Genomic DNA, 20,236 nt, shown 5'->3' with positions numbered 1-20,236 from the left:
GCATTGATGGTATTTATACCTTTTTCCTTCTTCCACGCAGGGGAAGCTCGGCAATAAGCTGCCTGTCCACCGTCAAAGTTCGGACACTGAAGTGCGCCATTGCAGTCATCTGAGAGGTGATCATCGTCACCGCACTTCGTACAGGTTTGCCGGACTCGGAAGTTTTGTTAACTTCCATGACCATATTCCTAACCTTTCTCTGGTTTTTTACAGCCCACTTGGTGCAAGGGTTAGAATGAGATATCTATTTGAAATGTCTGTTTTTCCCGTTTGATTAATATTCTTTGTACTTTCGTAAAGTTCTTTTCCTTCAAGACCTCTAGGAGCTCTTCCTCACTAAAGTTCATCACGTCATCGTCTGAAATCACTCCTCTCATTTGCACATCATCGAATAGGACTAAGTTCGGAAGCTTTTAATGTTCATTGCGGACCTCAGGCACGGGGTTGCCGCTAGCCATATATGTAACTTTGTAGCAGGGACATATTGTTTCGATGAGTGTTTCGCGACAGTGAAAGGGTTGCCAAACGTTTTTCAGGGTTTTGGCTGCAATACATGACAGCGTGCGAAATTTTTCTTGCGATGCAAGAAAATTGAGCAGTTTTTTTCGATGCGTCCTCTATCTTTAGAGCGGGCAATCTGGCAGTTTAAGGAACATTGCTCAAGCCACAGAGGCTGATTTCGGCGCACACCACGGAGCCCAACAAGCGTACTCTAGATGTGATTACCTGCAGAGGCAAGCAATGCACCACCCCTGTAACCTAATATACCCCCGGTGTCCCCGTTAACTAGGACCAAGATTAAAAAAAAACAATAGTTCTAGTGAACTTGAACCGACTGCATAGTAGCCGTAGTCATGTGTACTTAAGCCCCTATTAACGCGACAGCGTTAAGGAGCTCGTGTCGCAGAAAAGCCGGTGTCGTCGGCGTCGTTGGCCGTGAGCGATAAATCCCAGCAGGCACTTCATGAATAAAAAACAACTTGCAAGATGGGCTGGGGGGAATCGAAGCAGGGTCTCCGGAGTGTGAGACGGAGACGTTACCACTGAGCCACGAGTTTTTTTTCGATTTTTTTTCTTTTTTCTTTATTGCCTCGGTTTTCACAGAGTTTACGAGATCAGAAGAACAGATTAACAAGATAATAGTACCGAGAACCGTCAGCTGTTTGCTGACTACAAGCCATCAGTATTTCGGCATCTGCAACAACATTTCTAATCTTGGAACCCACTCTGGTACATACGACTGCACCTTCTGCACTTCGACAAAATGGGACACCGATTCGCAAAAATATTCGTGAACCGGTCTAGCGTCAATATCCGCATTGTGTACAGCAGTCCGAGTTCGCCATATACTGTGCAGGCCCAGCAGCATAACCAGATCGAAAGGCACACCATCGTCGTTTTCGACCGTGGGATAACGGATTCCGTGCGGACTTAATGGCAACTCTTTTTTCAAGGTTCTCTGTAAGATGTCCCAGAAGAACACTCCACCCCAGCAATCTAAAAACACATGCTCAATTGTCTCTGGTTGTTTGCATAACAAACAATGAGTACCCCACGGAACAAATAAACCCTTTTCTTCTAACCATGTTTTAACAGGTAAGGTTCCTGTGTGCAGCTTAAAAAAAAGGTTTTAACCCCTGGCGCAACTAGCACTTTTTTAACGCGTTTCAAAACATCTTTTCCTTTGCCTGCACAATATAATTCACGGTACAATGGCACAGGAAATAACACATCCACAAGGTCCTTGTACAGTTTTTTGCGTGACACATCTGTCAAATATTGCAAAGAAAAACGCACCGATAAGAAGCGGAAAGATGACACCACTTCTTTTAGATATCCTCGTACTGGTCCTTGCTGACACACCGAAGACACAACAAACTCTGGTAGCAGTTTACCCAGCCTCAGTTGAATCATAGTTCTGAGAAAGGTGTGATCTACAGCTCTGAGAAAAACAAATCGACTGACGAGTTGTCTCACACACAGATGCACTAGACCAAGCCCACCATCACTCCCTCTTTTAAACAGATTTGTTCGGCTCGTTTTTTCCCATAGAGAGCTCCAGATAAAGACCGCGAACACTCTGTGCATTTTTTGTACATTTAACCTGCTGCAATGCAAAACTTGCATTACATACCATAGCTTGCTTACAAGAAATAGGTTGCACGTCGTGGCCCGTGCGAAAATCGACTTATCCCATCCTTTCCACTTTTGTGCATTTTCACGTAACACCTCTGTTTGTTTTTTCCAATAAGGCTCATTATCAGAGTAGTACTGTAGGGGTACTCCTAAGTATTTTGTCGGTGTTTCTTGCCATTTAATGTTCAAAAACATCCTTGGTGCGACGTCCCATTCCCCATGCCAGAACCCAACGCACTTGTCCCAGTTTACTGCACTACCACTTGCTTGACAGAAACTTTTAACAGCATTGACGGTATGCATTATACTTTCATGATCAGCACAGAAAACTGCAATGTCATCAGCGTAAGCAAGAAGGCTTACCTCGGCTTGATGTAACTGAAATCCACGTATCGCGTTGTTCCTAATTACGCTTAGACAAGAGGGCTCAATATATATGCAAAAAAGAAGCGGTGATAATGGGCACCCTTGTCTGACCGAGCGAGTTTTTTTTTCGATGCTTCGAAGCGGTACAAAAGCGCCTCTAGTGAACGCGGTGTTGCCTTAGAAACGAGCTGTTTCTAAGGCTCAGGCGTGCGTCGCTTGCTCAGGCGCACATTTCGTTGTCGCGCCGAACGCTGCGTTGCTCGACGCTCACCGCGTCCGATGCGGGGCGCGTAGTCGCTGCGCCGTAGCCCGTTGTCTTACACCCCTTGGCGGGTCGACGGGAATACTGTCGCGTTCCACTCTTGAAAGCGAAGCTTAAGCGTCTTCCAATTTTTTTTTCATCTCCAAGTATTATTTAATTTCTTTTAATGAGTGAATTTTTAATTATTGCTTGAATCGCAAAACATGTCACTTAAAACGTTGTAGAGAACCTTAAATAACCTGCCAATCAAGCATTTATTTCATGCTCAGCTTTGCTTCGTTGCTTTTTCAGAGAACAAACGCGCGCGAAAGATCCAAAATACGACATAGACACGCGCTCGCGCGCCACTACTCAAGCACTCCCAAACGAATAGCCACGGATACAGGGCTTTACTAGCGGCGACAGCTCGATACAGGTCTTCAAGCTATTTGTTAGTCGTGGCATTATGAGAACACGCCGCTGACGCATTGATAAGCATAGCGGAGACGCAGGGGAGGAAAGGAATTACGAACCATGGCGGCGCAGTTGGGACTAATTTTGCGCTCTCATCTTGTTCTCCAGTTAGGCGCGCCCGGAACGTATGTTGATTTGGTTTCCTTTATCAATAGAAACAAACCCTGCGCAGTCTATGTCGATTTAATGCGTTTTGGCGGATCTGTACGGGCAGCACATGCTGTTGAGCTGAGCACGCTCGGGGCGGCAGAGATCTCTCTCTGCATGGCACCACCTCTCTCCATGGCACCATAGTCCAATCGTGACTGAATTAGGCTCTTGTAAAAATTCAATAAACACTTCCTGTCGCTAGCCCATTTTGTGTGGTATAAAATTTTCAATAGGTTCATTACTTTTAGACTTTTTGCTGTGGGATGTTTTATGTGGGGAGTGAAAGTAAGGCTGAAGTCATGCAAAATACCTAGATATTTTTGCTCTTTGTTGACAGGTATTTTTGTCCACAATGTTCTACAAAAGGATCTGGAACCAGGCCGTTTTTTTGGTAAGAAGAACACCTTAAATTTTATGGGGGTTTATTTTAAATCCATTTTCGTCTGCCCAATTGGACACCTTGTTTAAGCCCTGCTGTACCTGTCTCTCGCACACTGCGAGATTACAAGACATGAAGCCTATTTGCATGTTGTCCTCATAGACAGAATAAAAAATAGCTGCAGGCACTGAGGCACGTAGTGTGTTCATCTTAACGATAAAGAGTGCGTAGCTGAGTACGCCTCCCTGAGGTACACCACATCCCTGTATAAATGGACGCGACAGAAGATTACCTATTTTTACCCCGAATGTACGATTATGTAGCTAGCCTTTTATTATTTTTAACATATTGCCCGGATGTCCTAAGCGGACAGATTGTCCAGGATTCCGTAACACCGAGCCGTATGGCACGCCCTTTCCATATCGAGAAACACAGATAAGAAGTATTCTTTATGTACGAAGGGGTCGCGAATGTTTGCTTCGATAGGCTCGTGGTGGTCGGTTGTAGAGCGTGCATCTCTAAAACCGCACTGATATTGATCAAGAAGTTTGACTCAAGCAAGTGTAAACGGCGATGCTTTAATATTGTTTCGAAATTGTTCGCAAATGCAACTCGTGAGGTCGATTGCATGGTCGCTTGTTACTTATCTGGGGTCCTTGCCTCGTATCGGAATCGGAAAAAGGGATTTTTTCTATGTAATAGGAAGGTACCCTGGAGACCATATCGCATTGAAATGTGTGAATAGCGTTATCCGAGTTTCACTGTGGAGATGTTTAATCAAGTCGCACATGATTGTGACAGGTTCAGCTGTAGAGTTCTGACATGCAGTCAAGGAGACTCAACTGAGCAATATCAAAATCAGGTTACAGGATTCGCTCTGTATTCATTTGCGTTCAATGGCATCGCATTCAGCTAATTGTTTGTGCTTAAAGAATGCCTCAGAATAATGAGTGGAACTGGACTTGCGCTCTAAGTGCTCGCCAATAGCGGCAGCTTGGTCTTCCAAGCTGTTACTTTCGTCGTTCACCAGGGGCAACGGATGAATTTCTTGTTCCTTTAGCCTTCTCAGCCCATCCCATACTTTAGCCTCTTGAGTATATGAATTTATACCTGAACGAAACTTTTGCCAGCTTGCCCTTTATGCCTGTCGTCGCGTTCTTCCCTGGGTTTTAACCTGTTTAAATTCTATTAGATTTTCGCCGCAGGAGATTCATGCAGCTTTCCCCAAGCATTACTTTGTCCCCTTCGTGCCTGTGTGCAATCGTCATTCCACCAGGGCATCCGTCTTTTGAATGAAGTGCCACTAGTTTGAGGAATGAAGTTTTCAGCGGAGTCAATTATAAAAGCGGTAAAGAATAATACAGCTCGAAATATAGTACAATCATTTACAAAATCTCATGATAAGTAGGTGGATTCCTTAAAATTATACAAAATAGAAATGAGGCGTGCCGACAGGACACAAGAGTAGAGAAGTGGACAACACGAACGCCGACTATCAACTGAAGGGAGCACTGAGGCGAAAAGAAAGTAGACACAAAACTCATCTGCGCATGCTCAGGAATGGTAACACCACGTGTCAATCGGGTACACGTGCCGGTCTACGTGAGAGCGTGATGTGTGGTGCGCGACATGGTGCGGTGATCGGGACGGTCAGGAGCAGATGACGCTGAGTGCACGCGCGCCCAGGTGGAAGAAGAAAAACAACGACGCTATAGAGCGTCCGGCACGAGAACGCGCGGCGCATGAAAAACAACAAAAAGAAGAAAAACAACCAATTAGAAAAGACCACGGGGCGTAAGGCAGCCAATCCGAGAATGCCAAATCGGCCAGACCAGAAGAAAAAGCGTGGTGCGCTGGCAGAAAGGAGGACATGCAAGGAGACGCAGAGGAGACGCAAGGGAGACGCCAGGAGAGTCCCAGGAAGCGAGGGCAGGAGGAGGTCAGCCGCCGGAGCGGGCGTTGAAGAAGGGCCGTCGGGTTCCGTAAACGAGCCACCAGGACTTCACCCGACCGGGGCCTCCTGCCAACCTGTTCCTGTGCGTCGCCCGTCTACCTGAGCGGGCCGCCAGCTCCTCAAGGCCGGTGAGTTTCTGCGCCCGTGGGCGAGACGAGAACAGTCGCGCTTCGGGCCCGAGTTCTACGCCAGCTGCCCGGCCAGACCGCCACCCCCGTCTGCCGTGCCGCCTGCTGCCCGAGGCCGGCGTTCGAGCTTCTGCGCCCGTGGGCGAGACGAGAACAGTCGGGCTTCGGGCCTGCGTTCTACGCCAGCTGCCCGGCCAGAAAGCCGACGCCGTCTACTAGCGCCACCAAGCCGCCTGCTTTTCTTCGCCTAGCCAGAGCGGGCGCACTCCGGTCGCCCGGTCGGTCAGCTTACACCGCGACCTATGGTGAGACCGGCACCGCTCCTTTCACCAGCTTGTCGCCCCGTCGCCGCGTCGAGACTGTGACGCGTCCCCGCCCTCGTGGCAAGCCCGGACTCGTGCACCCGTTAACTTCATGCAAGCCCTATATGTGTTCCCTGCCGCGATGTCTGCTTGAGTGTTTATTTTGGGCATGCTTTCTATTTCCTTCTATTTACTTTATGCCTCTTTTTAGTTAGATTAAAAGTCTTTGTGTGTGGGTTCAAACCAGCGGCTTTGTCCTCAATTGGTTTCTCGGAGGCTCCGCGTAAGAGAACCAACCGAACCATTGAGTACACGAACCTTTGTCCCCATATTTGAGGCATCACAAATTGACGTCCACGACAGGACAAAGCCGTTCGTTCAGATTTTTTTCTGAAGGCTAGGAACTATGCTGCTAGCACACGATACTTGTTAGCCTTAGCCGAACTCATGGGGCTAGAAGGTGCGGAGTTGAGGGCATGGTTGAACGAGCAGGAAGCGCGGGCCCGAGAAGAGCGGGCAGCGGAGCGAGAAGAGCGGGCAGCGGAGCGCGAGGCTAAAAAGCAGGAGCTTGTATTAGAGGAGAAAAATTTACAGTTACGACTTAAAGTCGCGGAAGCTGAGGGCAATCGTGGCGAGACGAGCCAACGGCAGCTAGAATTGGAGGAGCGAACGCTTCAGCTGCGCCTCCAAATGGCGACAACAGACGCTGCAAGGACAGCTGACCGAGGGCCAGGAGGGAGTGCCCCATTCAGCGTGAATCCTCACAGTTTGATGCCAGGATTCAACGAAAGCCGGGACGACTTGGATGTCTACTTAAAGAGGTTCGAAAGCGTCGCCACCGGGCAAGAATGGCCTAGAGACAAATGGGCCACGGCTCTAAGTTTATGCTTGAGCGGAGAAGCTCTGAAAGCCTTTGGACGTCTGTCTCCGGAAGACTCCCTCGACTACGATAAAGCCAAGTTGGCGTTGATCCAGCGTTTTCGGTTTGCGGCGGAAGGCTATCGGGAGAAGTTCCGACAGAGCAAACCCCACGATGGCGAAACTGGAAAGCAGTACGCAACTAGGCTACTGAGTTTCTTTGATCGGTGGGTGGAAATGTCCAAAACCGAAAAGGAGTATTTGGCACTTCGCAACCTGGTGGTGACGGAACAGTTTCTGAACAACTGTCATCATCGGTTAGGACTCTCCTGCGCGAGAAGAGCTACCGCCAGCTAGATGACATGGCCGAAGCTGCCAATAATTTCTTAGAGGCTAAGAAACAGCCCAATTTGTTAGTGTGCCGGCAGAAATCGGAAGGCATTAACCATACAGAGAAAACTGGAAGCTCATCCGAGAAAGTTCCAATGCGATGTTTCGTATGTGGAAAACTGGGTCATGGGGCGTTTGACTGTCGATCTATGCTGAGGCAACGGTACTGCGGATATTGCCATAAGCCCGGGCATGATGTCAAGGCCTGCACCAAGAAAAACAGTCCACCAAAGAAGACGTCTTGCCTATTGTCGCCAGGAGAATGCCTGGAAGATTCCAACACAGCAGTCGTTGAACAAGAAGACTTAACTAGCACAGTGAAGACCCACACAGGGACTGTAGCACGCAAGATGCCAGTGCTAAAGGGCGTCGTCTTCGGACAGACCGCGTCAGTCTTGCGAGATACGGGAAGCAACACGCTGGTCGTGCGTCGTTCCCTCGTACCAGACAAGGCTCTGACAGCTAGGTACCACCGCTAAGCTTGTCCTGGCGGATGGCAGCAGCATTGAAGTTCCCGAGGCCAAGGTTGAAATTAATTCACCTTATTTTTCTGGTACAGCGATTGTAAAGTGTATGGCAGCTCCTCTATACGATGTTATTATCGAAAATGTACCAGGCTCACGAGAACCTCATGATCCAGATAAAACCTGGACAAAAAGACTGAAGAAGCCCATCGAAGATGGTATAGCAAGTGGGAAAAGAACCAAGCGAGAAGGCCATTCCCCGGATGCTTTGCTGGTCGGCATCAAGAGCCGATACCAACAGCCGAAAACATCCGCGATCCATATCAGCGCCTTGAAAATAACCAGGAAGGATCTTACCACGACCCAGAACGAAGATAAGACCTTAGAGTCCTGCAGGAACAAAGTGGGTCAAGTGTTCCAAGGCAAAAGATTGGCATCCTACTCATTCGAAGTAGTAAAGGGAGTGCTGTATCGTCATTGCGGCTACCCTCGGGCAAAACGACCCAACAAGTGGTAGTACCCCAAAAATTGCGTGGCCAAGTGCTCACCTTGGCGCAAGAAAGCCTGATGGCAGGACACCAAGGAATCAAGAGAACGATCGATCGTGTTCTAGAATCCTTCTACTGGCCGGGAGTCCAAGAAGCTGTGAGAAGATACGTATGCTATTGTGACACTTGCCAGCGAACGTATCCTAAAAGCAAGGTGGGCAAGGCACCTCTTGGTCGCTTGCCTTTAATAGACACTCCATTTGAAAGAGTGGCGGTGGACATAAATGGACCCTTAAAGCCTACGTCAAATAAGGGTAACCGATACATACTGACCCTGGTGGACTTCGCTACCCGATATCCAGATGCGATAGCTTTGCCGTCGATCGATTCGGCTACGGTGGCCGAAGGACTGATAGAAATGTTTTCTCGCATTGGATTTCCACGTGAGATACTGTGCGATCAGGCCTCCTGTTTCACGTCGGACCTAATGAGAGAGATAAATGACTTGCTGGCTATCAAACATCTAAGCTCGATGCCGTACCATCCCATGTGTAATGGTCTGCTGGAGCGATTTAATGGCACGTTGAAACAAATGCTATGCAACATGTGCCAAGAAGAACCACAGTTATGGGACCGATTACTAGCACCCCTCTTGTTTGCGTATCGTGAAGTGCCTCAAGCCAGCATGGGGTTTTCTCCTTTCGAGTTGATCTACGGTCGACACGTCCGAGGCCCACTCAGTCTACTTAAGGAACTATGGACAGGAGACCACCTATGCGAAGAAATGAAGACCACATACGGGTATGTCTTGGATCTCCGAGATCGTCTGGAAAAGACACTACGGTTGGCACAAGAGAACTTGTCGCGATCTAAAACGACCCAGAAAAATTACTACGACCGGGGAAGCAAGATACGCCAGCTGAAAGTTGGTGACCATGCCCTTATCCTTCTTCCAACGACGGCCAACAAACTGTTGATGCACTGGAAGGGGCCTTTCTTGGTCACAGGAAAGAAAATCAACATTGATTACTGGTTGGACTTGGGACATACCACAAAACTGTTCCATATTAACATGCTGAAGCGCTATGAAGAGCGTGAACCGGAAAGTTCCCCACAGTCAGCTTCATTCATCGTGGTGAAGGAGGGCGAGACAGACACCCCTATACCTACCGTCACAACAAATGAGGGCCCGGGTACAGAAGCAATTAAGCTTGGCGATGACCTTCAAGAAGATCAGCGTGCAGCACTTCGCAGGCTTCTAGCCACCCACAAAGCTGTCTTTTCCGAAATACCCGGAAAAACCAGCTTATTGGAGTGTCGTCTTCTGCTCACAACTTCTGAACCAATTAACACTCTGCATTATCCATTACGCCTCGCAATGAAAGAGGTGGTCGAGAAAGAAGTGAAGGTATGTTGCAGCTTGGGGTGATCGAACGGTCCGACTCGCCTTACAACTCTCCCTTGGTGCTGGTAAAGAAGCCCGACAAAAGCTACCGTGCTTGCATCCATTTCCGTCGCATCAATGATGTTCTGGTTTCCAACGCAGAACCTATACCGAGGACGGACGTGATCTTCACTGAGGTAGGGACAAAAAGATTATTTTCCAAATTGGACCTCACCAAAGGATATTGGCAGGTGCCACTGGACAGAAGCTCATGGCTAAAAACGGCATTTTACACCCAATCCGGACACTATCATTTCCTCTACATGCCTTTTGGGATCAAGACAGCATCCGCGGTGTTTACTCGATTAATGAGAATTCTTCTCCAGGGAATCCCCAACGTAGTTCATTACATCGATGACGTTCTCATCGCTACGGCAACCTGGGATGAACATATAGAAACCCTGCATTGTCTGTTGAAAAGGATCCGAGAAGCCGGATTGACAATCAAGCCTCAGAAGTGCGAAGTCGGCGTAACATCGATAGTTTTCCTGGGTCATCGAATAGGAGGCGGGACAATTCATTCAGTGGAAAGCACGATCGCAAAGATTGCTCAAGCTCCCCGACCCGATACTAAGAGACAACTGCGTTCTTTCCTCGGATTGGCGGGATACTACCGCAATTTGGTAGCTCACTATGCAGAGAAGGCACAGCCTCTGACGGAAATGAGAAAGAAAAGGGAAAAGAACAAGATATGTTGGAACACCGAGAGAGAAGCCGCCTTTGAAGCACTAAAGCAACCGCTAGCATCTGGACCCATAGTAAAGGCTCCTGACCTTAAAAGAGTGTTCACACTACGCAGCGACGCCTCTGACGCCTGCATTGGTGCAGCCCTTATGCATGAGCACGATGGAGTTTTACACCCCGTATCATATGCCAGTCGTCAACTATTTCCTCGAGAGCAGAACTACTCGGAAATAGAGCGAGCATGCCTAGCCCTAGTTTGGGCTATACAAAAGTTCCATATATTTTTAGATGGCACACACTTCATAGTTCAAACTGATCATCAACCATTACAATATTTATCACTGGCGAAACACCTAAATAGCAGAGTGCTGCGATGGAGCTTAGCACTACAAGAATATACCTTTCATGTAGAACACATCAAGGGATCTCGGAATGTTCGGGTGGACTACATGAGTAGAATACAAAGGGGTCTACAAACCTACGCCTCTTGATGTTACCGTTACCATAGCAAGGTTATCTTCACAATGCCATGCTATTAGCCTTTGACGCTACCATTTCTTTACTTGGTGTGCTTTCCTTGAATTAGTCTTTTCTTTTAATGTCTTTTATCTGCGTGCTCAGTGAACTGTGCATTGGAACCATACAGCGCAATCTCGAGGACAGATCATGACTCTAGTGTTGTGCGCAATCTCGTGGACAGACCATGACAGTAGTGTTGTGAACTATGTCGCGCACTGAGCGGCACTTTTTCTTCAGAAAAACTTGTTAAAAAAGGGGGCTTGTGTGATGTGTGGTGCGCGACATGGTGCGGTGATCGGGACGGTCAGGAGCAGACGACGCTGAGTGCACGCGCGCCGAGGTGGAAGAAGGAAAACAACGACGCCGAAGAGCGTCCGGCACGAGAACGCGCGGTGCATAAAAAACAACAAAAAGAAGAAAATTAACCAATTAGAAAAGACCACGGGGCGTAAGGCAGTCAATCCGAGAATGCCAAATCGGCCAGACCAGAAGAAAAAGCGTGGTGCGCTGGCAGAAAGGAGGACACGCAAGGAGACGCAAGGGAGACGCCAGGAGAGTCCCAGGAAGCGAGGGCAGGAGGAGGTCAACCACCGGAGCGGGCGTTGAAGACGGGCCGTCGGGTTCCGGACCCGAGCCACCAGGACTTCACCCGACCGGGGCCTCCTGCCAACCTGTTCCTGTGCGTCGCCCGTCTACCTGAGCGGGCCACCAGCTCCTCAAGGCCGGTGAGCTTCTGCGCCCGTGGTCCAGACGAGCACAGTCGGGCTTCGGGCCCAAGTTCTACGCCAGCTGCCCGGCCAGAACGCCACCCCCGTCTGGCGTACCGCCTGCTGCCCGAGGCCGGCGTTCGAGCTTCTGCGCCAGTGGGCAGGACGAGAACAGTCGGGCTACGGGCCCGAGTTCTACGCCAGCTGCCCGGCCAGAACGCCGCCCCGTCTGTCGTGCCGCCTGCTGCCCGAGGCCGGCATTCGAGCTTCTGCGCCCATGGGCGAGACGAGAACAGTCGGGCTTCGGGCCCGAGTTCTACGCCAGCTGCCCGGCCAGAACGCCGACGCCGTCTACTCGCGCCACCAAGCCGCCTGCTTTTCCTCGCCTAGCTAGAGCGGGCGCACTCCGGTCGCCCGGTCGGTCAGCTTACACCGCGACCTATAGTGAGACCGGCACCACTCCTTTCGCCAGCTTGTCGCCGCGTCGAGATTGTGACGCGTCCCCGCCCTCGTGGCAAGCCCGGACTCGCGCACCCGTTAACTTCATGCAAGTCCTATATGTGTTCCCTGCCGCAATGTCTGCTTGAGTGTTTATTTTAGGCATGCTTTCTATTTCCTTCTATATACTTTATGCCTCTTTTTAGTTTGATTAAAAGTCTTTGTGTGTGTGTTCAAACCGACGGCTTTGTCCTCAATTGGGTTCTCGGAGGCTCCGCGAAAGAGAACCAACCGAACCATTGAGTACACGAACCTTTGTCTCCATATTTGAGGCATCACAGAGAGATAACTGTTAAGGCACTTAATGTCTTCCTTATGTAAAGTAATCGAAGGCTGACTCACGCACGCACTTCCACCATTATAGATATACCATGCCTCTACCATAAGACGCGTATCTTCATTCTTATGCCTTCCATATTCTTAGATACGCGTCTTATGGTAGTGGCATGGCATATCTGTGATGGTAAAAGTGCGTGCGTGTGTCAGCCTTCGATTACTTGACATAACGAAGAGATTAAGTGCCCTAACAGTCATCTCTCACGTAGACCGGCACGTGTACCCGATTGACACGTGGTGTTACCATTCCTGAGCATGCGCAGATGAGTTTTTGTCTTTCTTTTTTCGCCTCAGTGCTCCCTTCAGTTGATAGTCGGCGTTCGTGTTGTCCACTTCTCTACTCTTATGTCCTGTCTGCACGCCTCACTTCTATTTTGCGTAATGAATCCTTACCAACTAGCTCAGCTTTCTGTCGTTCTGAGGATTCCTCAAAAGCTTCCCAGTCAGGTGAGGCGAGATTCCAGCGAGGGACATGCATCAGCATCTTGCGTATGCAGATGCAGACGCTTATTGCACCGTGATGCTAGTTAGGTCACGTAACCTCTCGAGCCATCCTGCATTACGAGGTCTTGTACGATGCGGCGATAAAAGAAGGCAGTCTATTATCTATCAAAGGTTGCTCGGAGGCGCTTGAGTAGCCGCGCGCATTTATTTCATACTTCTCGCATTTCGTAGGCCCCCTTTACTTTTTTAAATAAAACCAGGCACACTTCAGCACAAAATAAATGCTTGCTTCTGATGTTATTTAAGGCGGCCTACAAATTTATAAGCGAGATGTTTGCGATTCAAGGAATAATTAAAAAGTTCACTTATAAAAAGCAATTGATCAATTAGTATTTCGTGATGAAAAAAGTACTGGCTGTAAGTGCACACGACTGCCGCTGCTATGCAGTGGGTACAATTGTTCAAGAGCTCTTGGGTATTTTTTTTTAAATGTTGGTCAAAGTCAACTGGACACCCAGTATACCCATGGCTGAATATAATACACAATGTTAACTCTTGTTACCTGGAAATCTTGAAGTGAGGAGAAGAGAATACGAAACAGAAAAGATGTGAAAATATAAGAAACGATAATGTCGCAGAGGGGGACAGGAAAAGACGACTGCTGATTTCCCCCATGTGGGTCACTCCGGAGGTTCCGCCTATGAGAAGCAGAGGCCAATGAGGTGTATGGCCTCTGCCGAGGGACCTTGCAGGTACTAGCACCCGGCATCGACTCAACCCCCAGGATCCGCATTTCCCCGGACACGTCTAAGCCGTGCACGGCTACACAAGCGAGGGTCCAACTCCCAGGTGCTCGCATCCGGGGCATCGCAAGCCACCAAACACCTGCTGAAGCAGTAGACCCTAAGCTGGCCTGTTTACACAACATTAAATTAATTAAATTATGGGATTTTACGTGCTAAAACCACTTTCTGATTATGAGACACGCCGTAGTGGAGGACTCCGGAAATTTCGACCACCTGGGGTTCTTTAACGTGCACCTAAATCTAAGTACACGGGTGTTTTCGCATTTCGCCCCCATCGAAATGTGGCCGCCATAGCCGGGATTCGATCCTGCGACCTCGTGCTCAGCAGCCTAACACCATAGCCACTGAGCAACCACGGCGGGTTACACAACATTAAATATATGTTTGGATAGCGTACAAATGAGCTCAAGATGTAGCCTTGTATCCACGTACCACTTATAGGCTAGGACTCACAGAACTGTCACTACAAATCTAAAATATATCTGGCGTATTTCTTTTCATGATGGAAGCCTATTTACTATCAAAAGTATCCATGGTGCATATATCACTTTCGAGGATTAAACGTACATATTTGACATATTTGGGTATTTTGATGTTTGTAGTCGCGTCTCTTTCATAAATCTATTGCGCGGACATTCTAACATTGTTCCCTTTTTTTGATGACTGTTCACTGCTATGGTGAGTTTAAATCATACGCACAGAACATCTATCGGTCCACACATAATACATTTACTTCTACTGACGTAAAGATACCAAAGATTAGCCTAAGAATGCATTATTTGGCTTTATTTTAAAAAAAAGCTAATACGAGGGAATTCGAACAATTTGATTCTTTGACAGAAAAGCTCTTCAAGTTTACTCTTCTTTTCACGTGTGATGCATCACCAATTACTCAGACAACGTGAGTACTTATTTATTCAGAAATTCTGCTGCTCATTGCCACTTGACTGACTTCAATTTTATGCTACGCGTCATTACATAATGTACTTCTGGTTGCTGTCTGACTCCACGAAAAGAATGCATCATGTCGTAATAACAAATTGGACGTTAAGTTCCATAAATATTCTAGTGGATGCTCGGCACCACTCACCCGTGGTCATGATGAGCTGGAACTTCTTGCCGCAGTAGCGCAGGTGATCCCGATTCCGGTCGTGAATGTCACTGAGGGACCGCTCAACTCCTTCATTCCTAGGAATGCCATGCATGTACACGATGTCTCTGTGCCGACAAGCCGCTATCCTCCAGGCTACGCTTTCCTCGAACGGTGTGCACAGAAGTGTTGCCAAAGTGGACCGGCCGCCAACAAAATGCGTGCGTGGGCTGTGCGCAAAACAAAACATGTACTCATCATAGGGGAAATACATAATCACAGGAAAACTGTAGTAGCAAGGACAGAAAGCAAGATTGGCGGTGAAGTGGCACAATCTACGCAGCGACCGTTGTCTGGTTGCCGAGCAATGTGTAAGCCGAAATAGCGCACATCCATTGTAGCAAGATGGACTTATGCAGTTCATGACAGTGAACAGGAGAACTACATATCCAGTGAAGTACAACAATAGATGAGATGCCTCACGGCGATGTTCGTGTTGTTTTTATTGTTCCATACGTTTGCCCTCTACTGAGATTGGCCACATAGGAGTTAAAGTGCACCGAAGAAAAGACAACGCAAGCTACAAATCAAACAAAGAAAACGATCGTGAGGCAACTTAAGCATTAAAATATTTTAGAGGGCTTATTGGCAAAAAGATGAAGAAAAATAATGCGTTTTCTCATGTCTTCGTTTGTGCCTCTTTTTTTCTTCTTAGCATTATTCCTGTAAGAGCATCTCAAAACAAAAACTAAGACAATTACCGTTACAAGCGGCGTGAACAATTCGCGCTTTATTAGGGGCTGCAAACTCTGTCGCGCGAAATCACTGAGCGAAAACATTCCTAATGGTTCACGTATAATTGGTTTCAAAGCTTATGGGATCTATTTTCAAAAGAAAACTTCTTTGTGAAGTTATATAATAGATAAGCCACCGAATAGACAATAACGCTGCTGATGCGGCCAAGGTTCTTATTGGAGCAATGCCGATGGCAATAAAAAAAGTGAACAAAGAATAAACGCAAGAAACATGGCTCAGATTGTTGGCGTGGATTTTTCGTCTACCTTATCTTAACCGTCACAATGACGTAGCATTAACGGCCTATAATAAGACAAATTATGTTGTATCAATAGTTCAACATCTTCGCTTTATGTTCTAGACAGAAAATGTTAGTCCTGAAGAAAATGAATGCCGAACTTCAAACTATTGCGTAAAGATATGTTACCGATTTGAAAGTATTGACACATAATTGCGCTTTTTATGCACGTGGACACATTATAAAGAGTTCTAGGTTGTGTCTCGTTCCAGAAGACCACGAGGCACCTCTCGAACGTATGCATTTAACGCATAGTTGTATAAAGACCTTCAAAGTTGCGTTGCCACCATCCTTTCGTATCTTTTTCGTTCGTTTTTCGCATTGATTTGCTTGCATGAGATGAAAAGAAATTTAACATGACCGTTACATCCTTATTAGTTTGCTATCGCCTAATACCTCTGAGTAACTCAGCCCAATCACAACGTGGTACATTTGTTGTTGATTGGCACGTTCCGCTGAGCGACATATTATTGCAGACGTTTAACGAATAACTTCATAGTGAAACCATATGCCCTGCCCCTGTGAGCGCGACGTCATGCCCTCGTCGTCATACAGCCTTCGTCATCACATTGACGTCAATTTGTTGTTAAATGTTAATCATGCTCATAGTGTTTATAGCAGGGAAAGTGATGGGGCGAGGACACTGGCTCTACACACGCAAGTTTTTTTTTTCTCTTTTCTGTCTGTCTTCGAGCCTACGTGATTCAATGCGTTGTCCATGGTCGAATGAGTAGCGCACTGGGCTGCTCTGTTCTGAAGGAACACCGTTCGAAAACAATCGTCGTAAGAACTTGGGTCAAGTCTTACCCGCCGTGGTTGCTCAGTGGCTATGGTGTTGGGCTGCTGAACACGAGGTCGCGGGATCGAATCCCGGCCACGGCGGCCGCATTTCGATGGGGGCGAAATGGGAAAACACCCGTGTGCTTAGATTTAGGTGCACGTTAAAGAACCCCAGGTGGTCAAAATTTCCGGAGTCCTCCACTACGGCGTGCCTCATAATCAGAAAGTGGTTTTGGCACGTAAAACCCCAAATATTATTATTATTATTATTGGGTCAAGTCTTATGCAGGAATGTATACATTCGCATGTGCCATGCTTCAGCGAATCTCTCTCACGCCGACATGGTTGACTACATGCACGACTATGTAGGTTCCTTTGTTCAATGAAACTCGGAGACCGACATGGGTCACCGAGCATGTGCGATTGATCTGTGCTGGTCTTCAAGGAACCTTTTTATACCGACTTGGGTTTGACGCCAGTGCTTCTAAAATGAAGAAAAATGCCCTAAATTCATCCCATGCTGAGCGGATTCGAACCTAGGCAACAAGTATTCCTCACGGAGAGCATCCTGACGTTTTAGCAGGCTGCGCCACAAATGCAGCAGGTATGTGCCACCTTTACTTTGTAAAGTAGTAGGGACGGTTAAGAACGACGTACTGTTAAGAATTAAATTATGGGGTTTTACGTGCCAAAACCACTTTCTGATTATGAGGCATGCCGTAGTGGGGGGCTGCGGAAATTTCGGCCACCTGAGGTTCTTTAACGTGCACCTAAATCTAAGTACACGGGTGTTTTCGCATTTCGCCCCCATCGAAATGTGGCCGCCGTGGCCGGGATTCGATCCCGCGACCTCGTGCTCAGCAGCCCAACACCATAACCACTGAGCAACCACGGCGGGTGACGTACTCTTAAAAGCGTAATTTATAAATATAACTCTCCAATGGAGGAACCTGTGCCCAGCAATATAAGTAACCCTCAAGCACAAACATAGTGGCTAGCCAAGTCGGCGAGCAAGGTGCGCAATCGTCAAAAATCGGATCTGCAGGTCAAGTCCGTTGGCTCTTATCATGACGCTTCGAAGTTACCAGCGTAATCGCACGTGTCCGCGTGCGTTTCATAATACACAAAAAAAAATCACTTAGCGCATTCGATCCGATTACACAGGGTTTGGAGACAACAGCACTACAGATAGAATCAACGATAACCTTGGAGCAAGTTCTGAATGATGTAGGCGCGTCTTGCGCTAAGCGCTCACATGTAGCTTTAGCTGGTGAACAACAGTCCACGACAAAGGGACAAATAAGTACTGAAGCCAATATGAACGTATTTCATGCCAACGCTTTCGTGAGCTGTGCCATAAATGGGCTGGTTATGTGCCGATTTTACTGAATATCTCAGCAACTTGTGTCACTGCGCCTGTGCCTCTGGGTGTGCAGCAAACGAGGGCACAATTTTGAGCATTCGCAGAGAGGGCGCGCAAGGCTTCTCGTTTCAAAGACCAGGCGCGTATTTCTCGGCAACGCCATTCCACGGCGCAGCGTGTCCAGACAGAAGCACGAGAGAGAAGCCTAGTTGCCGCATGACGCGTTTCTAAGCACTCGTACGCTCAGAGGCGCCATGTATTTCGTAGGACACGCACAGACTTGGGAGCAGCGGTGCTAGATGGCACGGGTTCTTCTTAGGGAAGCGAGCTAGAGGAGTGTCTCTGCAGTACGCGCTTCATACATAAATCGCTTTGACGGTGGGAATACGTTGTGTCACTATACTGCTTCAATGCTTAACGCATTACCGTCCACAATCGTCGTGAAATGGGCTCTGCCAAACTTCTTTTGATAGCATTCGTTCACGCATCCACCCGTCGTGCCCCTTCTTATATACTGTGTCCAGTCTGGTCCCACATTTTGTATTTTATAATCATGTCGTAATCATTCAATCTCCTATATACCGGCACTGCTATGCCTATGTCACCATTGTGCAGTGGATTTAATGCAATTGGGTATGTAATGGCGTGGCATGGCAAGAACTTTATTTTGGTCCAGAGGAACTAGGGCCCGAGGGCCCTAGTTCCTCTGCGGTGCGGTGGCTCCGCCCAAGTACCGGTAGGCCAAAGGCTTTCCCGATGTCCTGAGCTCTCCGGACGTCCAGGAGTTGATCTTGGACGACTTCTCTGGATATGCGCCGACTCCAGTCCTCCTCACTGTTGAGATACGGGGCCCTTTGGTTGGGGAATAGCCAGAACATATTATCAAATAGACACAGAGTGTGTCCACAACTTTTACATTCTGCGGGAAAATTCTGGTCAATTTTGTTAACCACAAAAGGTGTGGGATAACATTTAGTTTGAATCATTCTTAATGTGACTGCCTGAGCTCGGTTGAGCTTCTGATGGAGGGGAGGAAGAAACCTCCTGCTGTCCCTATAGCGTGAGGTGATCTCGTGAAAAGTACTAAGTGGGTCTTTGTAGCAGCCGCAGTCATTCTGAAGCAGTTCCTGATCTCATGCGTGACATGGGAGATCTCGCACAGCAGAGTGAGCTTTCTCGTTAGGATTGCAGCCATTAGGTCTGACCGAGTGGCCCTGACAATCCGGAAACCAGACTAGGTGTGAGCCACCCAGTTGCTCGTATTTATGAGTATTAAGACTGTGTATAAGTAACTTGTGTGCATCCATTGAGACGAAGCCCGTTGAGTAGCTCCTAACAGCTGTACGGGAATCGGAGAAAATCGTGGAGCTTCTTCTCATTATTGCCAGAGCTATGCTTGCTCCTTCGGCGGCATGAATTGAGCTCGTTCTTAGTGACAGCGCTCTTATTAATTTACCGTTCTCATCGACCACGGCAATAGCGTAGCGGTTGCCCTATCCATAACTGGTTGCGTCGACAAAAAAGCTGAGCTTTGTTGTTGGCGTAGTTTACCCAGAACTCATTTGGCCCTGGCGCCCCTTTTGCCCTTGTGGACAGGATGAATATTTCTAGGTATGGGGGCCACAAGTAATATACTCCACTTCCTTGGGTATTTTGAACTTAGAGACGTCTGCTCCTCGAGGCAGTATTCTGACTTTATCTAGAACTTCGCACCCTGGTTTAGTGTTGGAGGGTCTTGAGATCTCTGTTCTCAAATGCGCCTGAATGAGCTCATCTATAGTGTTATAAAGTCCTAACTTGTTGAGCAGTTTGATACTCGTTCCGTGCGAGAGCCCCGGAGCCATTTTGAGTGTGTGTTTTGGTTAGCCTTCTCTCCTTTTCTCAGTTCAGGTATGATACAATGTACGTGACATGACTGATGAATAATGCCTGGTATGCTCTGATGGGATTGTCCTTTTTGGGGCCTGCATTTCAATTTCAGACCCTGCTCAAAAGCCATAAAGTACTGTTGGCCTGCCCTGTGAGACGGTTCAGCGCCGTAGCATTACAGCTCCTTTCGTCAATGAGGACACCTAGAATTTTTATTGTGTCTACTCTGGGTATGACCCGTCCTGTGTTTGCTGTGATTTTAATTGGCCAAGT

Source organism: Dermacentor variabilis, chromosome 6 (genome assembly GCF_050947875.1).
Source record: "Dermacentor variabilis isolate Ectoservices chromosome 6, ASM5094787v1, whole genome shotgun sequence".
Taxonomy (NCBI): Eukaryota; Metazoa; Arthropoda; class Arachnida; order Ixodida; family Ixodidae; genus Dermacentor; species Dermacentor variabilis.
The sequence above is the reverse complement of the archived record's forward strand: the minus strand, read 5'-3'. Positions refer to the sequence as shown.